The following is a 14,057-nucleotide window of genomic DNA, read 5'->3' as shown; positions in this document are numbered from 1 at the left end:
AAGAACCACCGACGGAATCCTAAAATATATCCTTAAATTCAAAACGATTGATTTGTTCAACTGTAAAATAATTATATTAAAAAAAAAAATCGGCCAGCGACAAACAAATTGACTGTAAAATTATTTTAGAACATTTAAAAAAATAAAATAAAATTGATACAGGAATGTAGGTAGGATACGGATTTGAAATAAATATTCCTATTGATATATTCATGCCAAGAACGTATCAACAGTTTGTTTTTATAGTAAACACGACCTAATTAAGAAAATATTTATTTACCTATTTATTGAACATGTTATATTTTCCCAAGAAAAATCTATTTCTTCGGTTAACGCATTCAAGCGCATCCACTTTCTATTATTTTTTTTAATATTCTATTAAATTTACCAAAGGAAATCCGTTGAAAACCCGTTGTGCGTTTAATATTATAATATTTATGATCTCGTGAATCAAACGGGCTGCTCTTCCTCGTTTATTCAACACTCCTGTATAACCTGTACAATACACGCGACAGATAGATTAGGCTGTATAATATTATAATACGAAAATCGTTACATAACATGACCCGTGCCTCCCATTGTATTGCCGACATTGACAGAACCGTTATGATATTATGATGTACATCTCATTTTACACGTCTTGCAATGCACCAACCCCGTACACAAAAAAAACTGGACAGTATATTCTAATAACACAAAATACAAAGTCGCCAAGTCTTAGACAAACTCAGTCCGTACTTGGTTTTTGCAACCACAAAAAAATGATTACAATTTTTCTCTCTTGTTATTATTTATTAGGCGGATATACATACCATACGAAGTGGGCAAAAATTCGCTCTGTATGCGTACACGTGTTGCCAAACATAGTGAACGTGCGCGTGTGTATACACACCATTGACATTGCAAATTTTCTGCTCTCAAACCAGTCACGGCACGTGTATGACCGACCTACTACTCGAAGAGGCCGCCGGCGTTCTTATAGTCGTCTCCTCCCTTCGTTGTTACTGTAAAAAAAAAAAAATAATAATAAAAAAATCGTTAGATTACATGCGAAAAATATCACTAACAACAATAAGGGTGTTTGGGTGTCGTTGATCCTCGCCCACCGTCTACAAGACGAGTTGGACCGTTTAAGTTTTTTTAAAAATATCGTTACCTAACCTAACCTAACCGTTATACAGTATGATTAAGCGTTTGCGTTTAAAATTCAAAAGTAGTTACGATATTTTTGATTTAAAAATTGTCCACGCGGATACGAACAACTTGGAAAGTCTCTCCGAGTTGATTATATTTTTTGGCCCACACAATTTGGTAAGTGCTTCAGGCTGTGTCTCCGACTTTACTCCCCCCCCCCCTCACCACAAGTAAGGTTTTAATTTTTAATAACGAAAATCGTAAGCGAACTATACAGTTTACGACGGGGCTACCAGGACTCTCAGAACTTGTTATTATTCGATGGAAAATTACAATGCCAGTGCCTATTGTTTTTTTTTTTGCTAGTTTTCTCGCAACAGACCGATTCTCTTTAATTAAAAGTCAGTATACACGATAGTTCGAACTAAACAACCGTGGTTACTAAAATGTATACATCATCATTTATTAGTTACACAATTATCGTGAAAATTTAAAATTTAATTTACACTAAATCAGCCTTTTGCCGACCGAAGACCACCAGTATGAAATTCAAAGATTTCCGGTTTAACTAAGTTACAAAAAAACCAGCACGTGAAGACCTTTTTATCTATGGGGTGGCAATCATTAACGTATTCTCATAACTGCATATACACTACACAGTGGATTTCGGGCTCTAAATTCATATTTTATGAAAAATCGCATATAAACTAACTTAAGAAAGATAACATCTAAACTAACCGTTATTTTAAAAAACGGCATGTGCTTATCGCGTGCAAACGTTGAACTCCGTTTGGCGTGTGCGGCAATGGCAGTAGCGCGCGCGGATTTCGCGTATAACCGCGGCCGCTGAAGAGCGCGCGGGCGGTAGAAAGCCTTCCGCCGGCACTTCGGGTTTGGTGACCGCGCGAAGCAACCGCCACGCCACCACGTGCGACCTTGGGACGATAGCGCGCGCGCTGACTGATCGCCGATCGGACGCCACCGGAGAAGACACAACGACGTAGGACGTTGACGACGACCGTAGATCATCAACAAGGCCAGAGTTGCGGCCGAAAGTGTTGTGATTTTTTATCCATTTTCAAAGTGATCCGCTCGAAATGTGGGTCGACGAAAGATATTAAAATTATTATTTTTTCAAACCGGTCGTTTAAATTTAATCGTTATTTTTAATGTTGTCACGCTGCGATCGTCGACGTCCACAAAAGACAAAATTTGCGAGACTATCGAATTTACCTATTTATTATTTTTTTTTAGCTTTATTACTAGATTTTTATTACATCGCCGTAAAAACAAAAGAAACCGAAGATACCGAAAACGAAAACCGTTCTACATAATAATATAGCAACACACACGCCGTGGCACCGCGACCGGTAGGAGTGTTCAATATAATATTAACAAATAGGTGGATAACGGTAGCCACCGACAAGGTTTATAATATGATATAGATAAACCTTGAAGAGCCGGGTGCCGTGTTTCACACGAGCCGAGGATCGTGTTGCCGAAATTAGGTGACGTCATAACTTAAGTGTTCCACGTGGGGCCACACACCGAACGGTGTTGACGCGGTCATTGATTTTAGAATACCGTATACAGGTAAGCGCGGTGACATACACAAAAACGGCAACCGATTTTACGCTGGATTCTCCCGCTGGCAACGGTGGCACCCTCGCCGTAGTTCACCGTCCGCCCGTCCACGGACTATGACGAGGGTACCTCCGTTGCCAGCGGGAACCCGCATAAAAATCGGTTGCCCGTTTTGCGTACAGCACCGCTTATCAGTTTATTCTCTAAGACTCGTGTTAAAAAAAAAATAACAACGGGAACTGAATGACGAAAAATAATGCGTTATTCGCCAGAATTGACAATTAAATAAAATATAAATCGCAATCGAAACTCCGACACCAATAATAAGAGAAAAATGTAAGAAAGAAAAACTAGAGGAAGATTTTGATCTTTTCACAGCCGCGTCAAACACACAACATTAGGATAAGGGACAAAACGGTAAGTTAATTGAATGTGTATTTGTCGGAGAACGCAAATATCTACCGATAACACAATGGACCGTAATGTACAAAAGAAAAAAGTAAATAAAAGTTAAAACCATGATTTATGTCATGGATTGTTAGAGACTCGAATTTCTATTTTGAAGCTATTGTTCAAGATTTATAAATATAACATTTACTATAACATAAATGCGTGTATATTTTTTAGCACAGCACGTACTAATAAAATTCATAACACATATATAATTATACACTTATACTAGAGTAAACAATTTCCACTTAGAAATATAGGACAAACTTAAAAACTAACACGGATTTAACATTAATTCATACTTGGGAAATTAATTATTTTAAAACACGTATCTCTTTCATAAAATGTAAAATAGTCGTCATTTGAAAGATAAACTTTACCAACAGTATTATCTATTGTAGTACATGTGCAGATATACTTAAATTACCTTTAATATAATTAATAAAACAATTTTTAAATAATATCTGCATAGAAAACAATAAAAATATAGTACTATGAATTATTATAAGTTTCATTTATAAATAATTAATTAAAAACTGCGTATGTTTTAATAATATAATCACTCCATATTTAATTTAATACAACACATGTGTAATATTTGAATTTACCGCTAAATATCAACTAATAAAAAAATTCTGTGCTAACCCATAATTACATTATTATAGAGACTCAATTTAAGACCAATTTTAATGTACTTTTACCGTTCAAACTGTAATGGTAGTTAATCTAGAGCTGACAACTATACATTAAACCTGTACACAAAAAAAAGTCATAACAAAGGCCTATACGAGGGTTGATAATAATCTGAAAAATAAGAAGATTAGTTACTGAGTGTTGTAATACAGAGTGTGTACTATAGTAGTATAAGGTGGTTCATTCATGCTCTAACCCAGCAAATGAGAAAAAAAAGTAATTAATTGTTCACAAGCTTTAGTCCTTCTGTACTCCTAACCTAACATATAAGTTATTATTAAAAATAAATATTTCACTTAACAAATTAACATAGCATAGAATCGTAATGGAAATCATGATTTTTTTCAATTCCAATAGCTTAAAAATACTATTCTCAAAGGAATATTTATTTAATATGTTTAATAATAAACAAGTAGGTGTATTTTTAAAATTGGCAAACGGTTCATCGTTTAAATACAAAAACGTCATCAATTTTGAATTGATAAAATTAATAATATTCATACTTCGTGTAGAAAAAAATAACGTTCGCCGCAAACGCCGGTTCGATGTGATCTAGATTCGGACAAAACGATCGATATTTTCTACTTTCAATAATAGTATAAAATATTGTACATCCTAAAAATGCGTACACGTGTACTACCTACCTAGGCGGAAACCGCATGGGCCGTAACAAGACATCATTAAAATACGGACGGGTAAGTTTCGCGGATATCATATCTATTTATCTGTATATTATAATTTGCATAATAATATTATTAAGCGCTTCACTCTTTTTTAAATTGCCGCCGGGTGGTTTGGATAACATTTTTTTTTTTCGAATAATTATTTGCATTCAATTAGTGTTCATTAACAACACAATGGTGTAAAGGTAACAAAAAAAAAGTAACACCAAATGTACTTTGAAAATAACCCGCAAGTGTTTAATTATTTACTAAAAAAATATTTATAATTAACAGAGAAAATACATTTTATTGATAAATACATTTTTAGAATTGTATGTTTGTTACGCGCCACAAGTTAATAATAAGTGAACACATTTAAAACTGGTTAACACAGCCCCACAGAAAATACCTACCAGAATGTATTTTTGGGCAATTTATATTAGTTTCAAGTAACATTTTTTGCTAGTAAAATATAATTAACGGTGAAAACCGATGACGTATCGTACAATTAGACCCAGACTTAGCGATAATAAATAAAAATATATTTTATTTAATAGATAACGAATTTCCCAGGTGTGTCCCCCCTAATTTGAAAAAAAAAACTAAATGTTAACTAGAAATATAAATAACGTAAAAAAAAAACTAGCTTCAAATCGTATAAAACATTACAGTTACACGATTAATGTGGTCGATCAAAAGAGAATAGGCGGGACATCGCCATACACACACAAGCACAAATTGAATGGCGGATGCCATTAGACGGTGGCCATAAGGATTTTTTTTTTTCTAATATAGAAACGTGAAAACGTACATCTTGATTAACAGGAAAAGCTAAAAAAAAATGCGACGTGCGCGAAATATACATGTCGTAGTGGCATAAATACAATATCGTATAATGCGCGGCATATTACATTATACGGGAAGTCCAACGTTTGCCCTTTTTAAATAGTATATATGTATGTGTGACTTTACATTATCCTGGAATGTTAGGGTTAGGTATATTGTGTATACATCTTGTCCTGTTGGGAATCATTTGTCGAAATGTCGTTGAACGCAATACATAATATAAAATACAATATGTATTTATATTATTGTATCATAACAGTAACATTCATCATACACGTGTATTATACATGCAGTAGTAACGTGGCCAAAAAATGTCATTAGCTTTTTTTTCGCGGACACGCACGTTTATAGTGTACTCAACCGGAAACAAGACGTTTCCTAGGTTGGGAGTGAACAAAAACGTCAGGTCTTCGTGTATGCACATGTACACTGAGAAAACAATATAGGTTTTAATTAAAAACCCGGACCAATTAACAACATTGTTGTTTTTCGTATCCGATTTACAACTGCTAACGATGTAAGTGTTTTTTAAATCCCAACAATGGACATTGGGGTCGCGTTCTGTACCTACGCATCTTAATTATAAAAAAGCATTGTACAATAAAGTAAAATAAAATTTAAAAATATTTAAGTTAGTAGTTAAGGAGAGCATTCGACTTCGCGAAGCCAGATTAAAAACGACACATTGATAAGGATATGGTCTGGTGACTTTTGCCTGCATACTGTGTCTAATACTTAATGGGTAAAATTGCTCGAATAACTTTATGTATCCATTTGAGGGAGATAGTTTTCTAATCTCCATGGGTCGATCACGATACCATTCCGTCAATGGAACAAACGGTAACCCCCTCATTGTTCGCCTGACCTTAGACTATAATACAACAGCTAAACATTTATCTGCCGTAGGATCCGTTTGCATCGTCTTGGAAATTGCAGAAGCAAAAATGTGTGGTCTATTTTTTTTTATATGATTACGGTTTACAATTTTGGAACGTTACGTGTGCTGACTAAATAACGTCCAAGTATAAATTCATCCGTCCGCGTTTCTTTTCTTACACTAACTTCCTATGTGTTTTTTTTTCTCTCACGGTTCCGCCCAGCGTATAATTCGTACCGTCTGTTGTATGATTAGTCCTACGTGACCGGAGGGAAAATATAAATTGATTGGTCATTTTGTGGGTACACCGATGTGGGTTTGGTGTCTGGGCCCGGGATAACTTTTGCGCGATTCCTTTTAGGTGTTAGGTCAAAAAAATGTACTTTATAAGGCCAAAACGTGCATAGTGTGCGTTAAAAGTCCGGTCATAGACACACGGTTACATATATGTGTGGCCCGTACGCATACATCATAGAAACACTTGAGCATATTATATTATATATTATTACACAGGCTAGAGATTTCTCGGCACGCCACCGCCTTCTCCGCAAAAAAAAAAATAAAACACCGCGACCGCCGCCGGTCCTCGCGAATATCATCGCCAACTATGGAGAGGTCGTCGAACCTTTGTGTATATGCCAAGCCCGTCATGTGTGTGTGTGTGTATATTACATGCCGCCGTGTCTATACCGCGCACAGCTGTTTTGTGGTTTTGCACTGTGCAAATTTCGGCAATGGTTGAAAATAAAAAATAAAATCACAGAACAAACAAATAAAAAACATAAAGAAAGCTTCGAGACCGGCGAGCGCGTGCATGCAAAAACGGCCACGTGTGGACGATGATGTTTGTGTTCGGTGCGTGCACGGCCGATAAGCTTTAAACGGTCGAGTTCAAAAACCGTTTTAATTTTTAATTAAAGTAACAAATTTGAATGAAATATTTTTTTTTTTTTGTTATCCGCCATGTAAAAAAAAATTTTAAAAATAATAACCACCACTACAATATTACTATATAATGGGAAAAAAACAAAATTTTAGCTTTAGCCGTTATATGGACCAATAACATGTTTTAACATTCATTTTTGAGGTGATAAATTGGCTCAAAGTAAACCCGCAGAGCCGGCACTAATTTGGACAGTGTGCATGTTTGCCACCCAAATTTGAGAAATTGAAAATGCTAAATGTTATATATTATAAGACTTTGGCAATTGGCTCCACCATAGAAAAACTATGGCTGGCGTCGTCACTGGCAAACGCTTATTAAAAGAATAATTTTTCGAAATAGAAAACATATTAGTTTTAAAAATGTTATTAGCGTAATGTTACTACACCTAACCAACACCTTTAGGTCGCTTGACAGCTACACCACCGAAGGCCTTCGTGCAATAACCGGATAATTTCTAACACGCCCTTACAACTATTTCAAATATGTGTTTCGGTGTTAAAATTGTTGTTAATTAACATGACAACAACGACTAATTCGACAACGTTGTTAGTATTGCCCATCACAAATTTCCTGAGCGTCAAACAGCCAACGCGCATACAAATTGCCTACACGTTTCTCCTTATGCGTTCACACGTTGACGGAATTGCATGCGGTCTGTTTTTAAGGAGTTTTATATTTAGGGGAAAAAAGAGGTTTTAATACATTTTGACCAATGTCGATTAATTTACAGGTTAATTTTTATAAGCTTTAATGTATTATTTTTAATTTAAATAATTGTTTCTAGCCAGACAAATTTCGACTACATAGGATGGTCCAATTTTAATTCTGTAAAGACACTCGAGTTCTTTGGCTGATTTACTGTGTTATGTAGGAAGCCGATTTTCATTAATAAATGTAGTTTTCTTGTAATTAAACAAATTAAATTTGCATTTTTTTAAGTATTAAAACTCAATTTTTTTACATTAAAAAAGCAAAAAATAAAAAATCTGTCTTCTACATAACCTACTTTTAGGTAAAGTTGCCAAAGATCTATTATACCTTTACAGAATTGAAATCGGACCATCCTAAGTAGTCTAAATTTTGTCTGGCTTCATGGTCTAAACTCTAAAACGTCAAAAAAGACCACATCCCCTCCCCTTAAACGCAATCTATTTACTTACGTTTTTTTTACAAATTATTGATTGACGCTAGAATATTGTTTGGACCTAGTAGTGCTCCGGATTGAATTCAAGAAGTGGAAAATTGTATAATAAATATTATGCAACTATACTTACAGTGAAAACCAATTTCAGAATTTATACCGATCGCAGCAAAAGAAGACCTAGGTATAGAGATCACGTTTTTGCGTTTATCGAACGACGCCGGTAATGTAATTTAATGTGCATTATATCCAAACCGAAGTGATTTTCAATTCGGCTGTATTATAATATTATTTTCATACATTTTACACATGCCTGAGTACAAGATGATTTTTACCTTTGGCAATATTGCGGTTGACTCATGCGAAGCGTCCGCCATTATTAACCTTTTGTACCCGTTGTTAATCGCGTGCACATGTTTCTAGTCGTTTACTTATAAAAAAAAAAATGTAAGTCGACCACAAGAAAAAAAAAATTATAATAACGGATTTAAAAAAAATTCCATGAACATTTTGGCTAGAAAAAAATTGTCTGAAATTCTAGCCGGTTTTTTTTTTATTAGCCTCGACACTCACCGTGCATATTATAATATTATGTAAATGCAATCCATGCGAATACTACCAAACACACACGCACACACACAGCCTGCAATTATTGCAAAAAATAAAATAAAATAAATACTATCATATTTATAATATTATATACAGATTGCCCTCCTCCGAATCTTTACTCCTGTAGGCGCTTCGAGTAGACACAGTGTACACTATAGACATACTAAACAGAGAAGACAAGTGGGAGGCGGCAGAGGGGAAAACATAATTTATGCAAATTATACGCCAAAATTATCGCGTTGCCAACAATGATAATATACTTGTTACATACTCTGTGTACCGTTGAGGTAAGGTAAGGACTACTTAAGGCCGGTTTCCCGTCTGGAGGTCATTATCATTTGTTATTATGGCCCGTCTAGCACTTATATATTTTGAACGCCATTTCACCCGTCGCTTCTTGTGGCAATAACCATACATAACTCGTACTATATTGCAGTGTGTACGTTATAAAAAATGAATATTAACGACAAAACACATTCAATCGACTGTGCGCGCCCGTTTTCTGCATACATTATCACACAAACGAATCTTCTTCGCTATACAACCGCCCCATATAATATGTAACCCACATAAGCTCTTAGACATAAAAACGTTAAGGTTTTTTTTTCTTTTTACAAATCTTATCTACATTTCGAAAAATATGTCACAATTTTTTGTCCAGTGTAATAATGAGCCGTTATAAAGAACGTATTGTTAACGGAGTGATGGAATAAAAAAAAAGGAGTAAAATATATACCTACAAGAAACATCAAAAAAAAAAATTTTTTTTTTTAAACCATCAGACAATGTGAGTAACCTAATAAATCGTCATCGCGTTAAGTTTACTTACTTGTATTTCACACACAAGCCGTGCATACCGGTTCTTCTTATCCTATCCCGAGTTAAATGGTATTAACGCCGTGGTAAATCAATTTTGAGCGTTGTGCTCAAATAGATCCGAGGGTAAACATTGTTAGTAAAAAATTGAGAAAGTTTAGGAGTCTCAGGAGAATTATGTACAGTAATACTAATATTAACGTCACAGATATGATAGAATATCTTATATCGGGAAATCTGTGATTATCTTTGATAAAATGTGATAGCGAAATAATAAATTTGAACCTAACCCGGCAAAAATAATTAAATTTTAACCGCTAAAGCACATATATTTAGATTTTCCATTTGTATTCAATTTGCATTCCATGGGAATCATAAACTGTGTGTGTGGCGCAGACGCTATCAATTTTTGCTTTAGGTCAATGATGATAAAATGCTTACTACCAAAATTCCAATAAAACTCTTAGGAACCCCGTTACGGACCGGTACAGGGAAAACCTGATGACTGAAATGTCTGTTTAATTAGCTACGGTTCAAAATTAATAGCAACACCGGTTGACGTCTGAAAACTGCGGGTACGCAGTTCTTTTCGGGCGATTCTCTTCCGTCTTTAGAAGTTTGTTGCTTATAAATACACACAAAACCGTTTCCAAGAAACAGACTTATTGTATACTAATATGTATAAATGTATCGTGCCTTCCATATAATAGAGGGCCAACTTATATTCTAACCGCTTAGGTTACCGGGAAAATCATGCACATTGTACTGTACAATATGAATGACATTTCAAACAACGTGGGCGCAGGGTATGAACAGTGAGAGATACACATACACATATATAGGTATATATATTTAGTGTACTAGGTATTTTGAACTTGCGAGGGCGGTGTACGTGGGAGTCTGAAAAAGGTAAAGACGAACCGAGTGCAAGTAAACGGATCTTCACTCAAATATCGAAAACTGTGTACATATCTGTTATGTATTAATATTAACCAAGAAATAATTGTTGGATTTATACGGCAAGACCTATGAATTTTAATGCTAATATAATGTACACCCACGACATTCAATTAATAAATTAATTCGATATATTAGACAAAACTCATCTTCTAACAACAGCACATTCAAAGTTTAGTAATTAATGCACACAATTATATGCTATTAATTAATATATGACAGAATAAGTCTAACGTCTCGTATATTTTCTAATAGATCTACAATCTAGTTTAAAGTAATTCCGCGATGATCGCAGAACGAAAACGGTACATTAGTGTTATCGTGACAACAATCAACTATCACTGCTATAGATAAAGATTGTATTGGATTGTAAGCGAAAATTAGAATGTTGAACTGGACGTGTGGAGGGACTAGGACAAAATAACTGTATAAGGAGTAGTTTGTGAACGGCGCCATTGGCAAGAAAAACAAGAGAGAACAGTATGAGATGGTTTGGATATGTCCAAGGGAGGAAAGAAAATTAAATTTAAAAAACTAGTTAATGAATTTATAGACCGAAAAACAAGTGGGTAGATGTCATAAGTAAAGGCATCGAGATGAATTTGTGTGGAGTGAATAAAAAACAAATAGTAGCTGGCCGACCCTACTTGTAAGGTCATGTAGAAGCAGACTCAGCTATAGCTGCGCGTAGAGGTTACAACACATTCACCACTCCTGTGAATCCTGTCGAATAAGCCCTTACGACGGGCTGGATCTTGGCTGGTCTAGTAAAACATTCTTAAATTTTTGTACCATGTACAGATACCATGAAAAAAGTTAGGTTAGGTTAAGAGTGACAAATTATTGTGTTTTCTGACAACATTAAATTAGGACCTATGCCGGGCACAATATAACGTGACGTTCATAATGCGTGGTATTGTTCACAGGTTTAAACAATTATTATGTTATAGATAGGTACAACAAGGTACATATATTGTAGTCTGAACCTTGATAATATGCTTTTGAGAAAACATATTACGTTATATATAATAATGAGAGGTAGCTCTCGCATTCCACAAGTGGGACTCGCTCAACCGCAAATACGTTGTACCTCCTAATGGCTCTCTAAACGCGTCGACCTCGCGACGGACGATCGAAAATAGATTAACAGCGGGTTGTCTGGCAAGAAATCAAAAACGACAGCACGCAAAACAACATATGTTATACTTACTCACAATGATAAAAATATTATTAAAAAAAAAAAATCGTTTGGGGAAACGACCGGGACAAGGACCTGAGTGTGGATACGTCAAGAAACCGACAGAGTCGCGCTATTCCAAAAACGGCGTCCCGTCATCATGCCGCCGTTTGACAAGGAGTCTGTTTTTTTGATTTTCTTATTCAAACCTACCTCTCGTGGAGAGATACTATATTGCTATTGAATTTAGTAAAAAAAAAATAAAAAACCCCATTCGATTACAATATTATAACATAAACGATAACGCGTTTAACGTTATAAAAATATAAATACCATGCGAATTCGCCGCCGACAGTCGTTATCTGTATGAGCGACTCGATAATTATTACTATTATTGATGAAATGAACCAGACCGTTGTCGTCTATATCGCACAAACCATTTGCAATCACCAGAGTGTATAATATTATAACATAATGAATTGTATTGACCTCGGCCGTATCGGGGGCACCACGGGGGGGGGAGGGGCAATATTGGTAAAACGTGCAAAAACTACACACACACACAAACAGTGGTTCCGAAAGTGAAGAGCTCGCACATATTTGGACACTATATTATAATAATAATATATACCACGAGCGAGTCCCAATGTGTTTAGATGGTCAACGATTTAAGCGTAGTCGACTGACAACAAGTAATTTGAATTTAAACACAAAAATTCCGAGGTATTGTCGGACGACGTGGGAACGGCCCGACGGGTTTATTATTATAATTAAATTAAAAACAATAAATTTAAATACTTGACAAATGACCTGGCGGCAAGTTTGCGGAGGACTAAAGAAATTGGGAAAATTTGTGTGTTTTTTTTCACCCAGGTAAGAAAACATTGATCCAACTTCGTGGGCCCGTGATCCTAACTTATATCTGGTAAACTCAAAACAGGGCCCTCTACCCAAGGATCCCTGGCATCCGTAGTGGATATGGACTAAAATGATCAAATCTGAACCGTGTTAATACTTACATTTTCGATTTCCCCACACATAATTCGTCTGGTGTGATCCGTGCAGTTTTTTCAAGAGAATTTGATGTTTAAGTTTGTGCGTGAGCCAGCCAGCCAGCCAGCCGGCCAGCTTATACACGGTTCACGGTAATCCGTCAAAAGATTGTATGGCCTGAACGAAGAAACGATTGCACATGAATCGCGCCCAAAACGAGGAAACTCGTGGGCGCACTATAATAATAAATCAACGACGATTATATTGTACAGCCAGATACACGCCAACATCAATGACCTCTGGACGACTCTCACAAACTCTCACCGTCCACGAGGTTAGGTTAGGTTAGGTTAGGAGGTGTTGTCAAACCAACAATCGCGAGACAGCGACGTTTTTGTTATCTGTAAAAAAAAAAATAATAATAATGATAATTAAAAAAATTGAGCGTGAAAAAACAATGTTCGTCTAACCGAACCAGACGCGCGTGTCGGCTGAAATTTGTCTGTGTGTGTGTGTCTTTATTATATTAAATCGTAACGATATTTGGCGTACCTAATAGTATTTTATTAATATTGCAAGCACTAAAACGTGTATTTAAAATATTATCATCGTCATTATCATTATCCAGTGTATCCACACGCGGTTAACGGCGGTTAACGTTTTTTTAACTGTAAATTATTATAATAATATAGTAAATGTGTACGTATAATTGCCTTTTTTTTTCGAAACGATTAGTTTACATAGTAACGCGGGTGTAAAATTAATTTAATCTCAACCAAAAACGGTTTGTTTGATTAGGCACACGGCTCGTGCAAAATAATGCTCTTTTTTTGCGGTCGTGAAGAAAAGGCGAGAAAGGTGCTTTGAGAGTTCGAAAACGTACGCAATGTGTGTCAGTGTGTGTGTGTGCAAATAAAAATAGAACTGTCGAGACTGAATTCGGGAGATTACCGAACGGTTAGAGTGTACTTGAAGTCTGGCACATTGGAACCGATTAAAATATATTGTGTACTTGAAGTCTGGCACATTGAAACCGATTAAAAACACATAACGTTGCGGCGAGACGTAAGGCGATTATCGTCGTCGTCGTCAAGAATAACATTATGAAAAATAAAAAAAACGTTAAAACGTTTGTGTAAAAGTTGATTTAAAATATCAAAAAAAAAACCCAA

The 14,057-nt window shown here is 35.5% G+C and overlaps 1 long non-coding RNA gene across 1 annotated transcript in view; it reads right to left on the bottom strand.

The window, feature by feature from the left end:
* Positions 1–820: 820 nt before the first annotated feature.
* The window catches only part of LOC126835549 (uncharacterized), a 22,920-nt gene continuing 9,683 nt past the window's right edge, over positions 821–14,057 (bottom strand). The window contains exons 2-3 of the long non-coding RNA XR_007685220.1: positions 12,912–13,286; positions 821–1,004 (exon numbers count right to left, since the gene is read on the bottom strand). This is a non-coding gene — a long non-coding RNA (uncharacterized LOC126835549). The remainder of the gene's footprint in view (positions 1,005–12,911; positions 13,287–14,057) is intronic.

This window comes from Adelges cooleyi, unplaced genomic scaffold (assembly GCF_023614345.1).
Source record: "Adelges cooleyi isolate 19-005CV unplaced genomic scaffold, UGA_ACOO_1.1 ACOO_flye_CR_arks_rails_tigmint_CR_PRNA_23, whole genome shotgun sequence".
NCBI lineage: Eukaryota > Metazoa > Arthropoda > Insecta > Hemiptera > Adelgidae > Adelges > Adelges cooleyi.
The sequence above is the reverse complement of the archived record's forward strand: the minus strand, read 5'-3'. Positions and strand labels throughout refer to the sequence as shown.